Source organism: Spermophilus citellus (genome assembly GCF_964194105.1).
Source record: "Spermophilus citellus genome assembly, chromosome: 10".
NCBI classification, from domain to species: Eukaryota; Metazoa; Chordata; class Mammalia; order Rodentia; family Sciuridae; genus Spermophilus; species Spermophilus citellus.
In genome coordinates, this window is record NC_138197.1 from 100,570,936 (window position 1) to 100,591,678 (window position 20,743).

The 20,743-nt window shown below is 36.7% G+C and overlaps 1 protein-coding gene across 6 annotated transcripts in view; it reads left to right on the plus strand.

Moving 5' to 3' along the window:
• Positions 1 to 20,743, plus strand: part of METTL25 (methyltransferase like 25) — a 113,654-nt gene that overhangs the window by 67,587 nt on the left and 25,324 nt on the right. The window contains exon 9 of one of the 6 annotated variants that reach the window (XR_014024093.1): positions 11,781 to 11,944. The exons of the other annotated variants lie outside the window; for them this stretch is intronic. The gene's annotated coding sequence lies outside the window, so the exon portion shown is untranslated. The remainder of the gene's footprint in view (positions 1 to 11,780; positions 11,945 to 20,743) is intronic. 6 annotated transcript variants of the gene reach the window in all.

Consider the following 20,743-nt stretch of genomic DNA (forward strand, 5'->3'; position numbering starts at 1 on the left):
ACACACACACACACAAAAAAAATGTAATAAACTTATCTTAATACTGATTTGGGGGTAGAGGAGAACTCTTTCCTGAAAATTTATAACCATAGCCTTTATTATGAGGATTTTTGTAAAACAAAATCATAACATTCATGCAGAATTCATTTCAAGAAGGTTCAGAGTAATAGTGCTCTTTAGTCTGTAGCACAGAGTGACACAAATACCTATGGAGGAATATACCTTCAAAGTATACCTCATGATAAAATTCCAAACAACATGATATTAAAAAGACAGACCTCAAAATACTATTGGAAAAAAGAATCTATAAGTCAGGAGAACAACCAACAACAGATTCAGATATCCACTAATATATGATATAAAAATCATATTTTAGCATATGTAAGAAAAAATGTAATTTTATATGTTCATATGGATAGATAAAGGGAAAATATAATAAAATATGTGGCTATAAAATAGTGACCAAATATATTTCAGAATGAATCAAAGCCAAAACTCAGTATACAATGTTGAAGAGAGAATTAATGAGTTGTAAGATACATACAAAGAAGTTATCCACAATAAAACAGATCATGAAGTGGAAATATTGAAAATAAGATAGTAAAAATGGTCAACATAAACATCACTAGAGATATAAAAGAAGAGAAAATTGAGAGACAATATTTAAAAAGATAATAGCTAGCTAGAGATTTTTCAGAATTTGATGAAAACACCAATTTCGACATCCAGAGAATTCCAACCAATCCCAAACAAACTAAAGAGAAAGAACCCCACATTTAAACTCCCTGGACTTAAAAATCAGATCATCAGAGACAGAAAGAAGACAAAAGCAGTCTGAAGGGAAAACAGGGGAACAGATTATATCAAAGGTGTAAGTATTATATTGGCTTTCTAATAGTGACAGTAGAAACCAGAAGAGGTAGAATGATGTAATCAGTATCCTGATTAGAGATAATTTATCTTAGATTTATATACTCAATAAATGTATATTTTTAAGATGCCAATAATGCTTGAGAGAGTTAGCTTTAACAGACCTGCAAAATGAATACATTTGAGGATACAGGAAATAGGACTTAGATGGAAGGACTAGTTCAGAAAAGAATTGTTGGGCACAGAAACTGGCAAACATCAAAGCAAACATTACGCATATGTAAAACTAAGTTATGAACATAAGTAAAACTAGTGATACTAGCTAATTGGTTAAATCTTTGAAAATTATAGCTAAGATAGTATAAACAAGTACATATGTTTTGGAAGAATTAATCAGAGCATCTTACATGGTCTTATACATCATAGAAATGATGGTGAAGATAACTCTTAAAGAGATTTGTGTTAATAATTACAGTCGCATAACTTTAAAATATATACTTTCTAACTTCCCAGTTTATAAATAAAAAAGAAAAACAGAAATGCAGGAAAAAAATGAACATTAAATTCACAAAATAGCCAAAGCAATCCTTAACAAAAACAACAAAGTTAGAGGCATTATATGACCTAGATTCAAAATATGCTATATAGCTTTAGCAAATAAAGCAACATGGCATCGGCATAAAAATAAACATATACACTAATGGAATTGGTGCTCAGAAATAAATGTATACATTTATGCTCAACTGATTTTTGACAGAGGGACCAAGAATATACAATAGGGAAAGAACATTCTCTTCAATGAAGGGTGCCAGGACAACTGGATATCCTTATGCAGAGGATGAAATTAAACCCATATCTCTGACCATATAAAAAAGTCCATTCAAAATGGATTAAAGACTTAAATATTTAAGACCTAAAACTGTAAAATGCCATAAGAAAATGTACAGGAAAAGCTCTATAACATTGACATGGGCGATGGTTTTTTAAATGTGACCCCAAATACACAGCAACAAATGCAGAAATAGACAAAATGGGATTATATCACACTAAAAGGTTTCTGTTAAGAAAGGAAATAACAGTAAGAGACAACATACAGAATGAGAGAAAATATTTGCCAACAATACACTGTCTAGGAGTTATTAACCAGAATTTATATAAAACTCAAAAAAAAAACTCAATAGCAAAAAACACAAATAACCCAATTTTTCAGTGAACTAAAGACCTAAATAGGCATTTCTTGAAACAAGACATACAAATGACTAATGATATATGAAAAAAAAATGTTCAGTAATCACTACCATCAAGGAAATGCAAATCAAAACCACAGTGAGACATCACCTCACCTTTGCTAGAATAACTAGCATTAAAAAGACAGAAAAGTAACAAATGCTGGTGAGCTTGTGGAAAAAGGGGAACTCTGGTAGAAATGTAAATTACAAACTTCATGGAGAACAATGTAGAGGTTGCTCAAAACAATTAGGGTAGAGGGAGTGGGAAAGATATCTTGTCCAAGTTTACTTAGTTTCAGTTAGATAGAAAGAATAAGTTCGAGAGATCTATTCTACAACATGGAGACTATAACTAATAACAATTTATTATATTCTTTATAAAGGAAATAGAGTAGGCTGTAAGTGTAATCATAAAGAAAATGGTAAGTATGTGAGGAAATGCATGTTACTTAGATCAGTAGAGCCATTCCACGGTGTTTACATATTTCAAAATAACATGTACACAATTAACATATACAACTTTATTTGTTAAAACTTGGAGAGGGGTAGCCAGCGCTGGGGAGGGGCAAGCAGAAAAAATCAAAACCATAGAGTGCTGGGGATCCCAAAAGCCAATGGTGTGACCCCGGAGATCCAGGCTGTCTGATTCGCGCGGCCTGCCCCGAGGCTACAGAAGGCGTGGTGCCCCAGAGAAGGGGTTAAATAGTCAGCAGGGAATTAAGTGGCTGCGACACGGTGGTATCCCACCAGCTAAACCCAAGCCCGCACTGACCCCCGGGCTGAGTTTGGGATTGTTGGCGGGGACGGAAGCGGTACAGCCCCACCCCCCCACAAGGGACACTCCACTAAGGTAACCAGCGGCCACCATCCTGGACAGCGGAAGTAAACACCGCCACTCGCCGACAGATTGCAACAACAAACAGGTGTGTGTCACCCAGCTCAGCCCCCATACATAGGGGGATTTCGCTTAAAATCTCTCCTAGACTTTCAGGGGGAGGGACTATCAGAGTGAGCCTGCATAAAGACTAAAGGAGAGCTAGAGGCACCTGACCCTCAACCCCCCCCCTCCCATCAGCGGCCAAAACAAAACCTGTCTAGCCAGCGCTGGGGAGGGGCAAGCAGAAAAAATCAAAACCATAGAGTGCTGGGGATCCCAAAAGCCAACGGTGTGACCCCGGAGATCCAGGCTGTCTGATTCGCGCGGCCTGCCCCGAGGCTACAGAAGGCGTGGTGCCCCAGAGAAGGGGTTAAATAGTCAGCAGGGAATTAAGTGGCTGCGACACGGTGGTATCCCACCAGCTAAACCCAAGCCCGCACTGACCCCCGGGCTGAGTTCGGGATTGTTGGCGGGGACGGAAGCGGTACAGCCCCACCCCCCACAAGGGACACTCCACTAAGGTAACCAGCGGCCACCATCTTGGACAGCGGAAGTAAACACCGCCACTCGCCGACAGATTGCAACAACAAACAGGTGTGTGTCACCCAGCTCAGCCCCCATACATAGGGGGATTTCGCTTAAAATCTCTCCTAGACTTTCAGGGGGAGGGACTATCAGAGTGAGCCTGCATAAAGACTAAAGGAGAGCTAGAGGCACCTGACCCTCAACCCGCCCCCCTCCCATCAGCGGCCAAAACAAAACCTGTCTAGCCAGCGCTGGGGAGGGGCAAGCAGAAAAAATCAAAACCATAGAGTGCTGGGGATCCCAAAAGCCAACGGTGTGACCCCGGAGATCCAGGCTGTCTGATTCGCGCAGCCTGCCCCGAGGCTACAGAAGGCGTGGCGCCCCAGAGAAGGGGTTAAATAGTCAGCAGGGAATTAAGTGACTGCGACACGGTGGTATCCCACCAGCCAAGCCCAAGCCCGCACTGACCCCCGGGCTGAGTTCGGGATTGTTGGCGGGGACGGAAGCGGTACAGCCCCACCCCCCACAAGGGACACTCCACTAAGGTAACCAGCGGCCACCATCTTGGACAGCGGAAGTAAACACCGCCACTCGCCGACAGATTGCAACAACAAACAGGTGTGTGTCACCCAGCTCAGCCCCCATACATAGGGGGATTTCGCTTAAAATCTCTCCTAGACTTTCAGGGGGAGGGACTATCAGAGTGAGCCTGCATAAAGACTAAAGGAGAGCTAGAGGCACCTGACCCTCAACCCCCCCCCCTCCCATCAGCGGCCAAAAGAAAACCTGTCTAGCCAGCGCTGGGGAGGGGCAAGCAGAAAAAATCAAAACCATAGAGTGCTGGGGATCCCAAAAGCCAACGGTGTGACCCCGGAGATCCAGGCTGTCTGATTCGCGCGGCCTGCCCCGAGGCTACAGAAGGCGTGGCGCCCCAGAGAAGAGGTTAACGAGTCAGCAGGGAATTAAGTGGCTGCGACACGGTGGTATCCCACCAGCTAAGCCCAAGCCCGCACTGACCCCCGGGCTGAGTTCGGGATTGTTGGCGGGGACGGAAGCGGTACAGCCCCACCCCCCACAAGGGACACTCCACTAAGGTAACCAGCGGCCACCATCTTGGACAGCTGAAGTATCCACCGCCACTGTCCGACAGATTGCAACAACAAAACAGGCACAGAGTACAGTTTGAACTGCCGAGAATCATCACTGAGGGGAAATCTGGTCTAGCAGGAGAAACCAAGGCTAGCAGGAGAAACCAGGAGCCTAGAGGCAAGGCCCTCGCGACTGGGCAGCTGTAAACTGCAGGCCCACCGGCGACAGTTCACCCACTGCCCGCGTAACTTGGCGGTAGGAGAACGCCCTCCCGTTGGTGACGGATCACCTGCCCGCGGCCTGTGATACTGGGTGGCTGGAGTCTACCCGCCTGCCACGACCGGGAGCTGAAACCACACAGAGACAGTCCAGTCACACCCCCCCATTAGGGCACCCCAGCAAGGAGACTGGGGCCCGTCATAGCAGAGTAGTGTCGTCACTGGAGCTCGAACGTCGGAATTCCTTCCCAGCGGAATCCACGTTAGCAGTCATACTTCAACAACACAAAGGAGAGACATCAGAGTAATACAGAAACAAAACAAATCTATAGAGGAGAGCAGAAACACGACAATCAAAAAGAGCTGGAAAGTAACGTGGACAACATGAGAAAACAAGGGAAAAAAGGATTACAAACAATGCAAGACTACTCAATTCTACAGGAGGACATAGAAACTTCAGAAACAGGTATAGGGAAAGAACTCAAGGCATACCTAACTCGAATGGAAAGGAATATTAGAGAAGACATGAGACAGCAAGTCCAAGAAATAAAAATATATTTTGAAAATGAATTAAACAAACAAATTCAAATGGCAAAGAACGAGCTCTACCAGGAGATAGAGATATTAAAAAAAAATCAAACAATAATCCTAGAATTCCAGGAAACTATAAACCAAATTAAAAACTCAAACGAGAATATTACAAATAGACTTGATCAAGTAGAAGTCAGAACATCAGATAATGAAGACAAAGTTTATCAACTTGAAAAGAATATAGTCAACACAGAAAAGATGCTTAATTCCCACGAGCAATCTATTCAAGAGATATGGGATGTCATAAAAAAACCAAATCTGAGAGTCATAGGGATAGAAGAAGGCACAGAGATTCAAACCAAAGGAATGGACAGCATATTAAATGAAATAATTCTAGAAAACTTCCCAGAGATGAAAGATGGAATGGATTGCCAAATCCTGGAAGCCTACAGGACCCCAAACATTCAAAACCATAATAGACCAACCCCAAGACATATAATTATGAAGATAGCCAACGTACAGAACAAGGAGAGAATATTAAAAGCTACGAGAGAAAAGAGGCAGATTACTTTCAGGGGTAAACCAATTAGGTTAACGACAGATTTCTCATCACAAACTTTGAAAGCGAGAAGATCCTGGAATAACGTATTTCAAACGCTGAAAAATAATGGATTCCAACCAAGAATACTATATCCAGCAAAATTGAGCTTCAAATTTGACAATGAAATTAAAATCTTTCACGATAAACAAAAGCTAAAAGAATTTGCAGCAAGAAAACCAGCTCTGCAAAGCATTTTGAACAAAACACTACAAGAAGAGGATGTGAAAAATAGTGCCCAAAACTAACAGCAGGAAGTATCTCAGTAAAGGGGGAGGAAAATAACCAAAAAGCAAAACTAACCAAACTAAAATAAATAAATAAAGAAGCATGACTGGAAATACAAATCATATCTCAATTGTAACCTTAAATGTTAATGGCCTAAACTCACCAATCAAGAGACATAGGCTAGTAAACTGGATCAAAAAAACAAATCCAACAATATGCTGCCTTCAAGAGACTCATATGATAGGAAAAGACATACACAGGCTGAAGGTAAAAGGTTGGGAAAAATCATACCACTCACATGGCCCTCGGAAGCAAGCAGGAGTGGCCATACTCATATCGAATAAAATCAACTTCAAACCTAAGTTAATCAAGAAGGACAAAGAAGGTCACTATATACTGTTAAAAGGAACCATCCACCAACAAGACATAACAATCATCAATTTGTATGCACCCAACAATGGAGCTGCAACGTTCATAAAACAAACTCTCCTCAAGTTCAAGAGTCAAATAGACCACAACACAATAATTATGGGTGACTTCAACACACCGCTCTCGCCATTAGACAGATCCTCTAGACAAAAACTGAATAAAGAAACTATAAAACTCAACAGCACAATCAATAACCTAGACTTAACCGACATATATAGAATATATCAACCATCATCAAGTGGATACACGTTCTTCTCAGCAGCACATGGATCCTACTCAAAGATAGACCATATATTATGCCATAAGACAACTCTTAGTAAATATAAAGGCATGGAGATAATACCATGCACCATATCTGACCATAATGGAATGAAATTGGAAATCAATGATAAGAGAAGGAAGGAAAAATCCTACATCACATGGAAAATGAACAATATGTTATTGAATGATCAATGGGTTATAGAAGACATAAAGGAGGAGATGAAAAAATTCTTAGAGTCAAATGATAACACAGACACAACATACCGGAATTTATGGGACACAATGAAAGCAGTTTTAAGAGGGAAATTCATTTCTTGGAGTTCTTACCTCAAAAAAAGAAAAAACCAACAAATAAATGAACTCACACAACACCTCAAAAATCTAGAAAAGGAAGAGCAAAACAACAGTAAATGTAGTAGAAGACAAGAAATAATTAAAATTAGAGCAGAAATCAATGAAATTGAAACAAAAGAAACCATTGAAAAAATAGATAAAACTAAAAGTTGGTTCTTTGAAAAAATAAATAAGATAGACAAGCCCTTAGCCACGCTAACGAAAAGAAGAAGAGAGAGAACTCAAATTACTAACATACGGGATGAAAAAGGCAATATCACAACAGACACTACAGAAATACAGAAGATAATTAGAAAGTATTTTGAAACCCTATATTCTAATAAAATAGAAGATAACGAAGATATCGATAAATTTCTTAAGGCATATGAATTGCCCAGATTGAGACAGGAAGACACACACAATTTAAACAGACCAATAACAAAAGAAGAAATAGAAGAAGCCATCAAAAGACTACCAACTAAGAAAAGCCCTGGACCAGATGGGTATACAGCGGAGTTCTACAAAACCTTCAAAGAAGAATTAATACCAATACTTTTCAAGCTATTTCAAGAAATAGAAAAAGAAGGAGCTCTTCCAAATTCATTCTATGAGGCCAACATCACTTTGATCCCAAAACCAGACAAAGATACTTCAAAGAAAGAAAACTACAGACCAATATCTCTAATGAACTTGGATGCAAAAATTCTCAATAAAATTCTGGCGAATCGAATACAAAAACATATCAGAAAACTTGTGCACCATGATCAAGTAGGATTCATTCCTGGGATGCAAGGATGGTTCAATATACGGAAATCAATAAATGCTATCCACCACATCAATAGACTTAAAGACAAGAACCACATGATCATCTCGATGGATGCAGAAAAAGCATTTGACAAAGTACAGCATCCCTTTATGTTCAAAACACTAGAAAAACTAGGGATAACAGGAACTTACCTCAACATTGTAAAAGCTATCTATGCTAAGCCTCAGGCTAGCATCATTCTGAATGGAGAAAAACTGAAGGCATTTCCTCTAAAATCTGGAACAAGACAGGGATGCCCTCTATCACCACTTCTATTCAATTTAGTTCTCGAAGTACTAGCCAGAGCAATTAGACAGACAAAAGAAATTAAAGGCATAAAAATAGGAAAAGAAGAAATTAAACTATCGCTATTTGCGGATGACATGATAATATACTTAACAGACCCAAAAGAGTCTACAAAGAAGCTGCTAGAGTTAATAAATGAATTCAGCAAAGTGGCAGGTTATAAAATCAACACGCATAAATCAAAGGCATTCCTATATATCAGCAACAAAACTTCTGAAATGGAAATAAGGAAAACCACTCCATTCACAATATCCTCAAAGAAAATAAGATACTTGGGTATCAACCTAACAAAAGAGGTGAAAGATTTATACAATGAAAACTACAGAACCCTAAAGAGAGAGATAGAAGAAGATCTCAGAAGATGGAAAAATGTACCCTGTTCATGGATAGGCAGAACTAACATCATCAAAATGGCAATATTACCCAAAGTTCTCTATAGGTTTAATGCGATGCCAATCAAAATACCAACGGCATTTCTTGTAGAAATAGACAAAGCAATCATGAAATTCATATGGAAAAACAAAAGACCCAGAATAGCAAAAGCAATTCTAAGCAGGAAGTGTGAATCTGGAGGTATAGCGATACCAGAGGTCAAACTGTACTACAAAGCAATAGTAACAAAAACAGCATGGTACTGGTACCAAAACAGGCGGGTGGACCAATGGTACAGAATAGAAGACACAGAGACTAATCCACAAAGTTACAACTATCTTATATTTGATAAAGGGGCTAAAAGCATGCAATGGAGGAAGGATAGCATCTTCAACAAATGGTGCTGGGAAAATTGGAAATCCATATGCAACAAAATGAAATTGAATCCCTTTCTCTCGCCATCCACAAAAATTAACTCAAAATGGATCAGGGAGCTAGATATCAAATCAGAGACACTGCGTCTGATAGAAGAAAAAGTTGGCTACGATCTACAAATTGTGGGGTCGGGCTCCAAATTCCTTAATAGGACACCCATAGCCCAAGAGTTAACAACCAGAATAAACAAATGGGACTTACTTAAACTAAAAAGTTTTTTCTCAGCAAGAGAAACAATAAAAGAGGTAAATAGAGAGCCTACATCCTGGGAACAAATCTTTACCCCCCACACCTCTGATAGAGCCCTAATATCCAGAATGTACAAAGAACTCAAAAAATTAAATAATAAGATAACAAATAACCCAATTAACAAATGGGCCAAGGACCTCAACAGACACTTCTCAGAGGAGGACATACAATCAATCAACAAGTTCATGAAAAAATGCTCACCATCTCTAGCAATCAGAGAAATGCAAATCAAAACCACCCTAAGATACCATCTCACTCCAGTAAGATTGGCAGCCATTATGAAGTCAAACAACAACAAGTGTTGGCGGGGATGTGGGGAAAAAGGTACACTTGTACACTGCTGGTGGGGCTGCAAAATGGTGAGGCCAATTTGGAAAGCAGTATGGAGATTCCTGGGAAAGCTGGGAATGGAACCACCATTTGACCCAGCTATTGCACTTCTCGGACTATTCCCTGAGGACCTTAAAAGAGCGCACTATAGGGATACGGCTGCATCAATGATTATAGCGGCACAATTCACAATAGCTAGACTGTGGAACCAACCTAGATGCCCTTCAATAGATGAATGGATAAAGAAAAAGTGGCATCTATACACAATGGAATATTATGCAGCACTAAGAAATGACAAAATCATAGAATTTGCAGGGAAATGGATGGCATTAGAGCAGATTATGCTAAGTGAAGCTAGCCAAGCCCTAAAAAACAAATGCCAAATGTCTGCTTTGATATAAAGAGAACAACTAAGAACAGAACAGGAAGGAAGAGCATGTGGAAAAGACTACAGATAACAAAGACGAATGGGGGGAGAGAAACGGAGAGAGAAGGGAAAGCATATGGAAATGGTAGGAGACCTTCAAGGATACATAAAATTACAAGAGGCTATGAGGGGCAAGGGGGAGGGAAAAAAAAGGGAGAGAATTGAACAACAGCAGGGGAGATAGAGAGGGAAGATGGGAGGGGAGGGGAGGGGAGGGGTGATAGTAGGGGTTAGGAAAGGTAGCAGAATACAACAGACACTAATATGGCATTATGTAAAAATGTGAATATGTAACAGATGTGATTCTGCAATCTATATTTGGGGTGAAAATGGGAGTTCAAAACACAATTTGAGTCTAATGTATGAAAGATGATATATCATGAGCTATGTAATGCTTTAAATAATCAATAAAAAATTAAAAAAAAAAAAAAAAAAAAAACTTGGAGAGGGGGAAATATAGTTATAAACTTATAAATTCGTAAATAGAAATAAACAGAAATGAAGAAAAAACAAACATTAAATCATTTGAAAAGAAACAGGGAAGATGAAGACAAAAAGAAACAAAAATCAGAAACCAATAGAAAGTTAATATTCTTCCCTAATTTAAAACAAAATACTTTAGTAAATGACAAACGGTTTAGCTTAAAAATGAATTTGTATCCTAAAGTGTGCATCAAATGCCATGCTATGTGGAGTAACATTAAAAGCTCAATATCAGGAAAAAGGCAAAGATGTCTGTTGCTTACAACCAGTATCAGGCTAGAAGTCTTAGCCAACATTGTAAGACTAGGAAAATAAGTAACAATATAAGCATTGGAAAGGAAGAAGAAACACCATGATTATTTTTTGCTGTTATGGTACTATAGACTATCTAAAATAGACTATAGACTACCTAAAGTAATGTACAAATTGTTAAACAAAAAAGCTTGGTGAAATATTCAAAAAGCTATTGCTTTTTAAGCTGTCATTAAAAAACAGTTTTAAATACCACTTTGAATTTTAGTTAAAAAATGACATATCTAGTAATAAACCTGTCAAAGGCATGAAGAAAACAATAAAATGTAAAAATATTAAATGACTGCTTAACAAAAGAAGAAATATACCATGTTTATGGGTAGAAAGACTGTCATAAAGATGTCAGTTCTCCTAGTATTGTCTAGAGCACTGCAACAGTGCATTTAGTCAACATCCAAAAGGGTATTGTGTGTGTGTGTGTGTGTGTGTGTACACAAGTTGTTTCAGAATTTATTTGGAAGAGCTAAGGATAAAATAAAGTGAAGAATCTACTGAAGAAAAAAAAAAACAAATATGGAAATTCTTGTTTCACCAGATATCAGCACTTACTTTTGATCTATAGTGATTTAGATGACTGCCAATTAGAGCAGAGGAACCAAGTGGAGTTCAGGGACAAATCTTTTTGGTTTGTCTTTGAAGAACAGAATTGTTAATTAGTAGTAGTAGAGTAATAATTTATTCAATGTATCATTTTCCATTGTTGTGTTACAAATTATCACAAACATAGTAGCTTAAAACAGCACAGATTTATTATTTGAAGTTCTGGAGGTCAGAGTCCAAAATGGGTTTCACTGAGCTAAAACTCAAGATGACAGCAGAGCAGCAGTTCTTTTGAAGAATTTAGAGAATAATCCATTTCCTTGCCTTTCACAGCTTTAAAGGCATTCTTCATGCTTTGGTTCATGGCTCCTTCCTTCATCTTCAAGGCCAGCAGCATAGCATCTTTTTCTGACTCTTCCTCTTCTGCTTTCCTCTTCCACTTTAAAGGATTCTTATGATTACTTTGGGCCACATGGATCATCCACCTTGACTTGAAGGTCAGTAGATTAGCAGACTTAATTCCATCTACATCTTTAATTCCTTCTTGCCATGTAACATAACATATTGACAGGTTCCATAAATTAAAATGTAGATATATATCTTCAGGAGATCACTATTCTGCTGTTTCCTTACCAAAAAAACAAAAAAAATTAAATCTGACTTCTACTTTATATCAAACATACAAGCCAATCTATTGTGGATTCAAAGCTTAACAATAAAATATAATGCTGTAGTACTTGTAGGAGATTGTATTGAGAAACTTTTATGACTCTGGGATAGGAGAAGTTTTTCTTAATATAACTGTGCAAATTTTTAAAGACTGAAAATTAAAACACTAATACTGAGAAGTTATGTTGACTTAAGATATCATGAAGAGAGTTAAGAAAAATGACCACTCTCAGAAGCTAATTCTAAAACTTAGAACTAACAAGATTAATATCTAAATGATATACACAAAGAGAATTCCCACATAGTCAACATAAGAAAAGATGCTCAGTATTTATTAGGAAACAGGAAAATGAAAAATCAAATCATAATAAAATAATGTTTTTATAATTGTTAGATTAAAAAAAAATTAAGATTTGACAAAATTAAGTCTTAGCAAGAATATAGAGCAGCTAGAACTGTCCATGTTGCTGGTTTGAAAAAAAAATAGTTGAACTCTTTCAAATCAAGTTACTCTTCACTAATAAAGTTGAAAATGTTCATATACTTATCTCATCAGTTCTACATCTAAGTATACTTCCTAGAGAAAATTTTATGTGTTTTCCTCTAGATTTATACAACAATGATCAATAATAGCAGTGCTTATAAGAGCAAAAGTCTAGAAACAAAAAATTTATTATTATTAAGATTATAAAATGTTTGTTCATATAGTAAAATACTATGATATAATGAAAATTTATGAATTACAACATATGTCAATGTGAATGACTCATAGTTTTAACTCAAGTAAATAAAAAATTTCTTATGTTTCCATTATGTAATTCACAAATAAGCAAAACTGTGTACTAAATTATTTAGGATTATAAATATGTGGTAAACAATCAAGAAAAGCATAAGAGCATGAAAACAAGGATTAATATTGTGTTTCTTATGGAAGGAGCAACAATGGTGTAAACAGAGTGATGAAAGGAAAGACAAAGAGTACATTAAAAAATCAGTGTACTGATAGTATTATATTTCTCAAGTTTGGTGTTGAGTACAAGGGTTCATTTTATTGACACTTGTATTTTTTATGTATTTTATAAATACTGAAGATTTTTTGTGTTTTCAATAAAGTTTTAATTTTTTAGCAAGCTACACCACAGGGTCAGTTTATCCACATATGATATGCCTAATATCTAATAAAGACATTTTATTTTATTTATTTTGGGGAAAGGTACCAGAGACTGAACTCAGGGACACTCAACCACTAAGCAACATCCCCAGCCCAATTTTGAATTTTTATTAGAGACAGGGTCTCACTGAGTTGCTTAGTGCCTTGTTAAGGCTGACTTTGAACTTATGATCCTTTTGTCTCAGCCTCCTGAGACTGGGATTACAGGCATGCCCCACCGTGCCCAGCTGACATTTTATTATAATATTAAACAATTAAGATAATAGTTAAAAGCTTTTCTAAAGTTTTATAGCCTGAATGAACCATGCTAGGACTAAATTCACAGTATGAAAGTACTTTCATTATTTTGTACTTTTTTTTTTATATTTTATTTTATAAATGTTATACACACACACACACACACCACATTTTCTTTATTCATTCATCTATTGAAGGGCATGTAGGCTAGTTCTGGAGTTTAGCTCTTGTGAATTAAGCTGCTATAAACATTGATGTGGCTGTAGAATGCTGATTTTAAGTCCTTTGGGTATAAACCGAGGGGTGGGATAGCTGAGTGAAATGGTGGTTCCATTGCAAGTTTTCTAAGGAATCTCCATACTGCTTTCCAGAGTGGTCACACCAATTTGCAGTCCTACCAGCAATATATGAGTGTGCCTTTTCCCCTACATCCTTGCCAACACTTATTGTTGTTTGTGTTCTTAACAGATGCCATTCTGACTGGAGTAAGATGAAATCTTACAGTGGTTTTGATTTGCTTTTCTGTAATTGCTAGAGATGTTGAACATTTTTTCATATATTTGTTGGTTGATTGTATATCACCTTTTGAGAAGTGTCTGTTCAGTTCCTTGGCCCATTTATTAGGTTGTTTTTTTGGTGTTAAGGTTTTTGAGTTCTTTATATATCATAGAGATTAGTGCTCTATCTGACGTGCATGTGGTAAGAATTGTTCCCAATTAGTAGATTCTCTATTTACCTCACTGATTTTTTTCTTTTGCTGTGAAGAAGATTTTTAATTTGAGTCCATCCCATTTATTGATTCTTCAATTTATTTTTTGTGCTTTAGGAGTCTTTTTGAAGAAGTCAGACCCTAGGCAGACATGGTGGGAATTTGGACCTACTCTTTTTTCTATTAGGCACAGGGTCTATGTTCTAGTGCCTAAATCTTTGATCCATTTTGAGTTGAGTTCCATGCAGGGTGAGAGAGGTTGAATTTCATTTTGTTACATGTGACTTTCCATTTTTCCCAGCACCATTTGTTAAATGGGCTATATTTTTCTCCAGTGAATATTTTTGGCACCTTTGTCTAGTATGAGATAACTGTATTTATGTGGGTTTGTCTATATCTTCTATTCTGTATCATTGGTCTATGTGTCTGTTTTGGTACCAATACCATGCTATTTTTGTTACTATGGTTCTATAGTATAATTCAGGTTTATTATTATGATGCCTCCTGCTTCACTTTTCTTGCTAAGGATTGCTTTGGCTATTCTGGGTCTCTTATTTTTCCAAACAAATTTCATGATTGCTTTTTCTAATCCAATAAGAATGTTATCGGTATTTTAATAGGAATTCCATTAAGTCTGTATAACACTTTTGGTAATATGCCCATTTTGACAATATTGACTCTACCTATCCAGACGCATGAAAGGTCTTTCCATCTTTTAAGGTCTTTTTCAATTTCTTTCTTTAATATTCTGTAGCTTTCATTGTAAAGGTCTTTCACCTCTTTTGTTAGATTGATTCCCAAATGTCTTATTATATTTTTTGAGGCTTTTGTGAATGGGGTAGTTTTCTAACTTCTCTTTCAGAGGGTGCGTTTGATTTATGGGAGTTGATTTATATCCTACTACTTTGCTGAATTCATTTATTATTTCTAAAAGTTTTTTTGGTGGGATTTTTTAAATTTTCTAAATATAGAAGCATGTCATTGTCAAATAGTGATAGTTTGAGTTCTTCTTCATCTATTTGTATCCCTTTAATTTTTTTCATTTAATTGCTCTGGCCAGAGTTTCAAGGATGATGTTGAATTAAAGTGTTGAAAGAGGACATCCTTGTCTTATTCCAGTTTTTAGAGGGAATGCTTTCAATTTTCTTCATTTAGAATGATGCTGGCCTTGGGTTTAGCATATATAGCTTTTACGATGTTGAAGTATGTTTCTACTCTCCCTAGTTTTTCTAGTGTTTTCAACATAAAAGGGTGCTGTAGTGTGTCTGATGCTTTCTCTGAATCTATTGAGATGATCAGATGATTCTTGTTTCTAAGTCTGGGTGCAGCAGCTCCCAGAAAGAAGACCTCAAGATGGCTTCTATGCTGCAGCCGCTGTGTTTGTGGCAGTGGCCTCTGCGATAGCAGTGTAGGCAGTACCCCTGCTGAGAGAAAAGACCTCCAGGCCATGGTGGCAGAGGCACCCTCATGCTTATTTTTAATTGTAAATTCTCTTTGCGATATTTCTAATATGAGCTGAGTTGCATGGTTCTTTATAGTAGTATTATAGATCAAACTATATTAGTTTTGTTACTGTAACAAAAAAAAAAAAGTATTGAAGCTCAGTACTTAGGAAGAAAAGAGGTTTATTTAGCTGATAGTTTGGGAGGTCCAAGGGCATGTGTCAACATGGGTTCACTTCTAGTAAGGATGGTAAATGGCATCTCAGTGGATTTGCAGAGGGGACATATCACGTGATAAAACAGGAAGAAGTGCAAGGAGGGGTTTTTGTTGTTGTTTTTAAATCACAACTCACTCTCTTGAACCAACACAAGATCCCCGGAGAACTACCTTAAACCCTTACCAAGACAGCATCCCCAGTGTCCCAAACAACTCCCACTAGGCCATATACGGGAAGCCAAGCTTTTAGTACCTGAACTCAAAAGGGGTAAATCATCCAGACAATAGCACAAGGTTAATTTGATTTGAATCTCAAGCCAACAAGGGTATTAAACACAGAAAATAAGATTACTTTCTTTCTTCTTTCACATAGTGTTTAGGTTTTTTTTCTGGTAAGTAAAATAAATTGTCCTTAATTAACACAGTTTTCAAATACCTGAAACATTATTCTGAAAGTTTTTCTGTAAGTATAATTGTTCATATTACTTAAGATTAGAAGTAAATGTTTTTCATGGACTTATAACACTTTTACTATATTAGTTATAATTTTGATTTGCACATTTATGTTTAAAATCCATAATTTATAGAAAATTCCTTATTTCATAATTAGGCCTTAGCTGGAAACTTTCTCTGGAGTAAAATATCAAAAAGGAATTTCATGTGATAAAAATATCTTAAAATGCCAGGCATGGGTGGCACACACCTGTAATCCCAGCGGCTCAGGAGGCTGAGGCAGAAGGATCACAAGTTCAAAGCCAGAAAAACAAGGTGCTGAAAAATTCATTGAGACCCTGTCTCTAAATAAAATACAGAATAGGTCTGGGGATGTGGCTCAGTGGTCAAGTGCCTCTAAGTACAATCCCCAGTACGCCCCCCACCCCATTCCAAAAAAATTTTTTTTCTTAAAACACTTAGCAAGAAGGCAGGAAAAATATAATATGTACACAGTATTCATTTTACTCTGTTTTACTTTTTACTGTATTGAAGGTTAAATATTGGGCCCTTGCACATGCTCAATGAGAGCTCTACCACTGAGCTACATCTCCAACTGTTTGTTCATTTTATTCTCTTTGATAATGAGAACTGTATACATATATTTAGGGAACATGGAATCTTTTACTGCCTGTAGTTATGAGTTATGTCGGTGAATTTTAATTTTATTATAATCAAATAGGAAAATGAAAGCCCAAATCTTGAAAACTATCTCACAAAATTAAAGCTAATTACTTAATTCATAATGTGTGGTCAAGTTGAAATTATAAACTATATTTTTTAAATTGAAAACTGATTTAAAGAGTTTATGGAGCTCACTTAATGGTCTTTGAGTCTTTTAATATGTTTCAGCACATATAAGGCACAAAATAATTTCACAGATATTTTGTGATGATGGAGAAACTGAGTTTTGGTAATCCTCTCCTGCATGTGCATGTTTCCATTTATTTTGTATGATTTCATTTCACCGTTTCCTCAGGAGTCCCTACAGTATTGCTGTTTAGACAATGCTAGGAGTAACCGTGCTCCTAAAATTGTATTTTTGGAAAACATGTGGGTGGTATTGGATTCACTTGAGTAGAATTTTAATTAGATCTAGTGAATTCACTTTTATTAAAAGAAAGAATACAAATTCCTCTATAGCATTCTGACCGTGCTTGTGTTTTTTTCTGACAGAGGGCCCCCTTCTAATCTTGTCTTAACTTTACATCGTTTATTTTTTGGAAACAGTCATGTCATTTCTCTAACATGTAGAAAATGTTTGATAATTATTCTTCATTCTCTGCACTCTGAGCAGCTGCCCATGCATACAGTCCTCGAGTACCATGTTATTTGTCATTGCTTATGTTCCTTATTTTATACCTTGTATGCTTCCATAGATTCTACTGGGAATATTCTTCTCCCTCTGTCATTCTTTTCCCCAAAACCTCTGGCAGGTGAAATCCTTAATGTTCCTTAAAACCAGCTTAAAAGTCAAGTATAATGCCATTTTTTTTTCCTTCTTGACCTCTTCTCTCTTCCTACAATACTTAAGGTCTTTATAAAATTATTGGTGTATCTACTCCTGTACCACCTTCTGAGTTGCTTAGTAGAAATTTTTCAGTCTAACTAAATGAAAAGTTCTTTTTGGACTTTATTTTCTTCTTAAATCTTTTCTTTCCTTTACAACAAAACTTGAAACTACTGCCGATTTCTTTATCAATTGCTCTTTGACACATTCCATTCAGTTTTTACTTCCATCACTTCAGTAGACCATCCCTCTCAGGGTACTAATGACTAATGTTAATTAATGTTAAATCCCATGGTCAGTTCTCAAGCCTCATCTTACTTTGTCATCACTATTGCAGCTGATTTACTTTTCTGTATTGAAGCACGTTTTCTCTCATTTTCTAGGGAAATACCTCACAGGTACTCACCTTTTCTCTTTTCTCTTGCTTTTCTTCAATTATTTTTCTATTTTCCCCCCCTTGATTTCTCTTCCTTTTTCAAGCCTCTATTTTTAGAATACATTTTTTGGCCCATACCTACTACCTAATTTTATCCCATCTCATCACTCTAACTACCATAAGTATATTAATAAATGCCAGATAATCCAATTAATGACAGTGATATTATTCCAGTTGCCAAATCCAGAAGTGGTGAGTGTATCCTTGACTTTCTGTCATTGCTTAGATCCAATCTTTCCGCGTATTTATAAGCACTCCCTTCAGTGTATCTACAGTTTTACCACTTTTTACCATCCACAGGGCTGCCACCCTGGTCCAACCACCATCATCTCTTAACTAGATTCTTGTAATAAACTCCTAATTGATCGTCCTGCTTCTACCTTTGCCTGTAGAGTCTTTTTTCTCTATCAATATGTTTAAATGAGCCGTCTAATTCTCACAGTCTTCCAGTAGCTTCTAATCTAACACCTCACTTTCACTCTGACCTAATTTCTGTTCTTCCCTTTGTTTATGTTTGCATCAAACACACTAGTTTTCTTGGAAATGCCAGAAATATCCACTTCTAAGTCTTTGCATAGGATGTACCTCTGCCTGACATGCCCTCCCTAGACATGCACTTGGCTATGTCACTCCCTTCCTTCAGGTTCTTACTCACCTTTGGGATATCCACCAATCTCCATCTCTCCCTCCTGACATTTCATATCTGCTTCCTTTCCTCTATCCCTAGCTTTTCAAGAGCTTTTATTACTAAGATATTTTTTTTCCTGTGTGTGTTGTTGATTTGTCTCCCAATTCAAATTATTTTTGTTGTTTTATTTATTTTCAAGTTTTATTTGGTTCACTACAGGGGATAGAACCAACTAACCTGGCTCTAGAGTATGTTAAAAAAGATTTTGCAAAATGATAAATCAGATTTTGATTATTCCATAACAGTATTCTCCAGATTTTTTCCTACAAAAGCAATGATTCTATAAAAATACTTTGAGAGAAAAATATTTCCTCACTAAAAAATATCCCTTCTCTTTAAGATTCTCAGTGCACATTCATATTTTAAAGACTCAGTAATTTGGTGAGAGACAGCAGAGTGTCACCATTAAGGAACATAAGCACAGGAGTTCTACTGTTTGGTTTCCAATCCCAGTCCCCACTGCATAATAACAGTATTGTTTGGGGCACACTGTTTAACATTTTTCCTCTGTTCTCCCATCTTTAATTTGGGGTTACAATAGTACTTTAAAGGGGTGTTTTGAAGATAGTTAATTCCATAAAGTGTTTTGAACAATATTTGAAGCATAATGAGTGGTTATTTTTTAAAATAAATTAGTTTATCTTTGTTGAAACCAATATTTATTTGTTAATACAACCTTTCTTCTACCAAACTATACACATACATAATTAATATTTGGTAATACTGTTTTGTGGAATACACTGAAAAATAATTATTCTGACTCTTCTAAGGATCTCCTTTGGAATTTAAATCATTATTTGCCTATGAAATCCAAAAGAAATGACAAAATACAGTTCTTATGATTCTTTGGTGAGCAGTCAAATACTCTGGAGGAGTCATATGAAATAAGAACTTTGTTTGTACCGTGGTGCTGGGAATTGAACCCAGGGCCTTGTGCATACAATGCAAGCACTCTACCAACTGAACTCTACTCCCAGCTCGAAATAAGAACTTTTTAAATGTTAGCATTTTCTGTTAACTATATTAAAATCAGGCATACTTTAAATCCTGGGAACACAGTACCACACTTGTTCTCTTTGGTGACTGGTCTTTGCTTTCCTTTTACAATCTTTATATAATCCTCACATTTAATGACAGAATTTCCTGTGTCCATAAGGCTCTAAATTGTTTTAAAGTTTTCTTCTGCATGGATCAAGCTATTATTACATAAATAAATTGTAGGTTCTTATTTCAATTTATTAAACATGAAGACTAAAACTTTATTAAAATTAATCTCTTGATGAAATTGTTGGGAGTGGCTTTCATAATACCTCTAGTAAAGGAATTCTTTTGTTTCTTTAATGCTTCAGAAGATTGTAAAACTTATGATAAAGCAGCATAGAAATATGAGGAAGAGCTGTACTTTCATCTAAAGCTACAGCAGGAGAAGAGCTATCTATAACGAGACGTAGAGAATAAAATTTAGACCACAGGCACCTTCCCAGATGAATCCATTTTAGGAAAATGGGTTTAAGAAAGTAGAGATCCTGGAAATTGGTTTCTTTCTTTCTTTCTTTTTTTTATTGTATATGAACACGATACCTTTAATTTATTTATTTGTTTTTATGTGGTGTAGAGGATTGAACCCAGTGCCTCACATATGCAAGGCAAGCGCTCTACCACTGAGCCACAACTCCAGCCCCTGAACGTTGATTTCTTTAAAACCATAGCCAACACTATACCCCT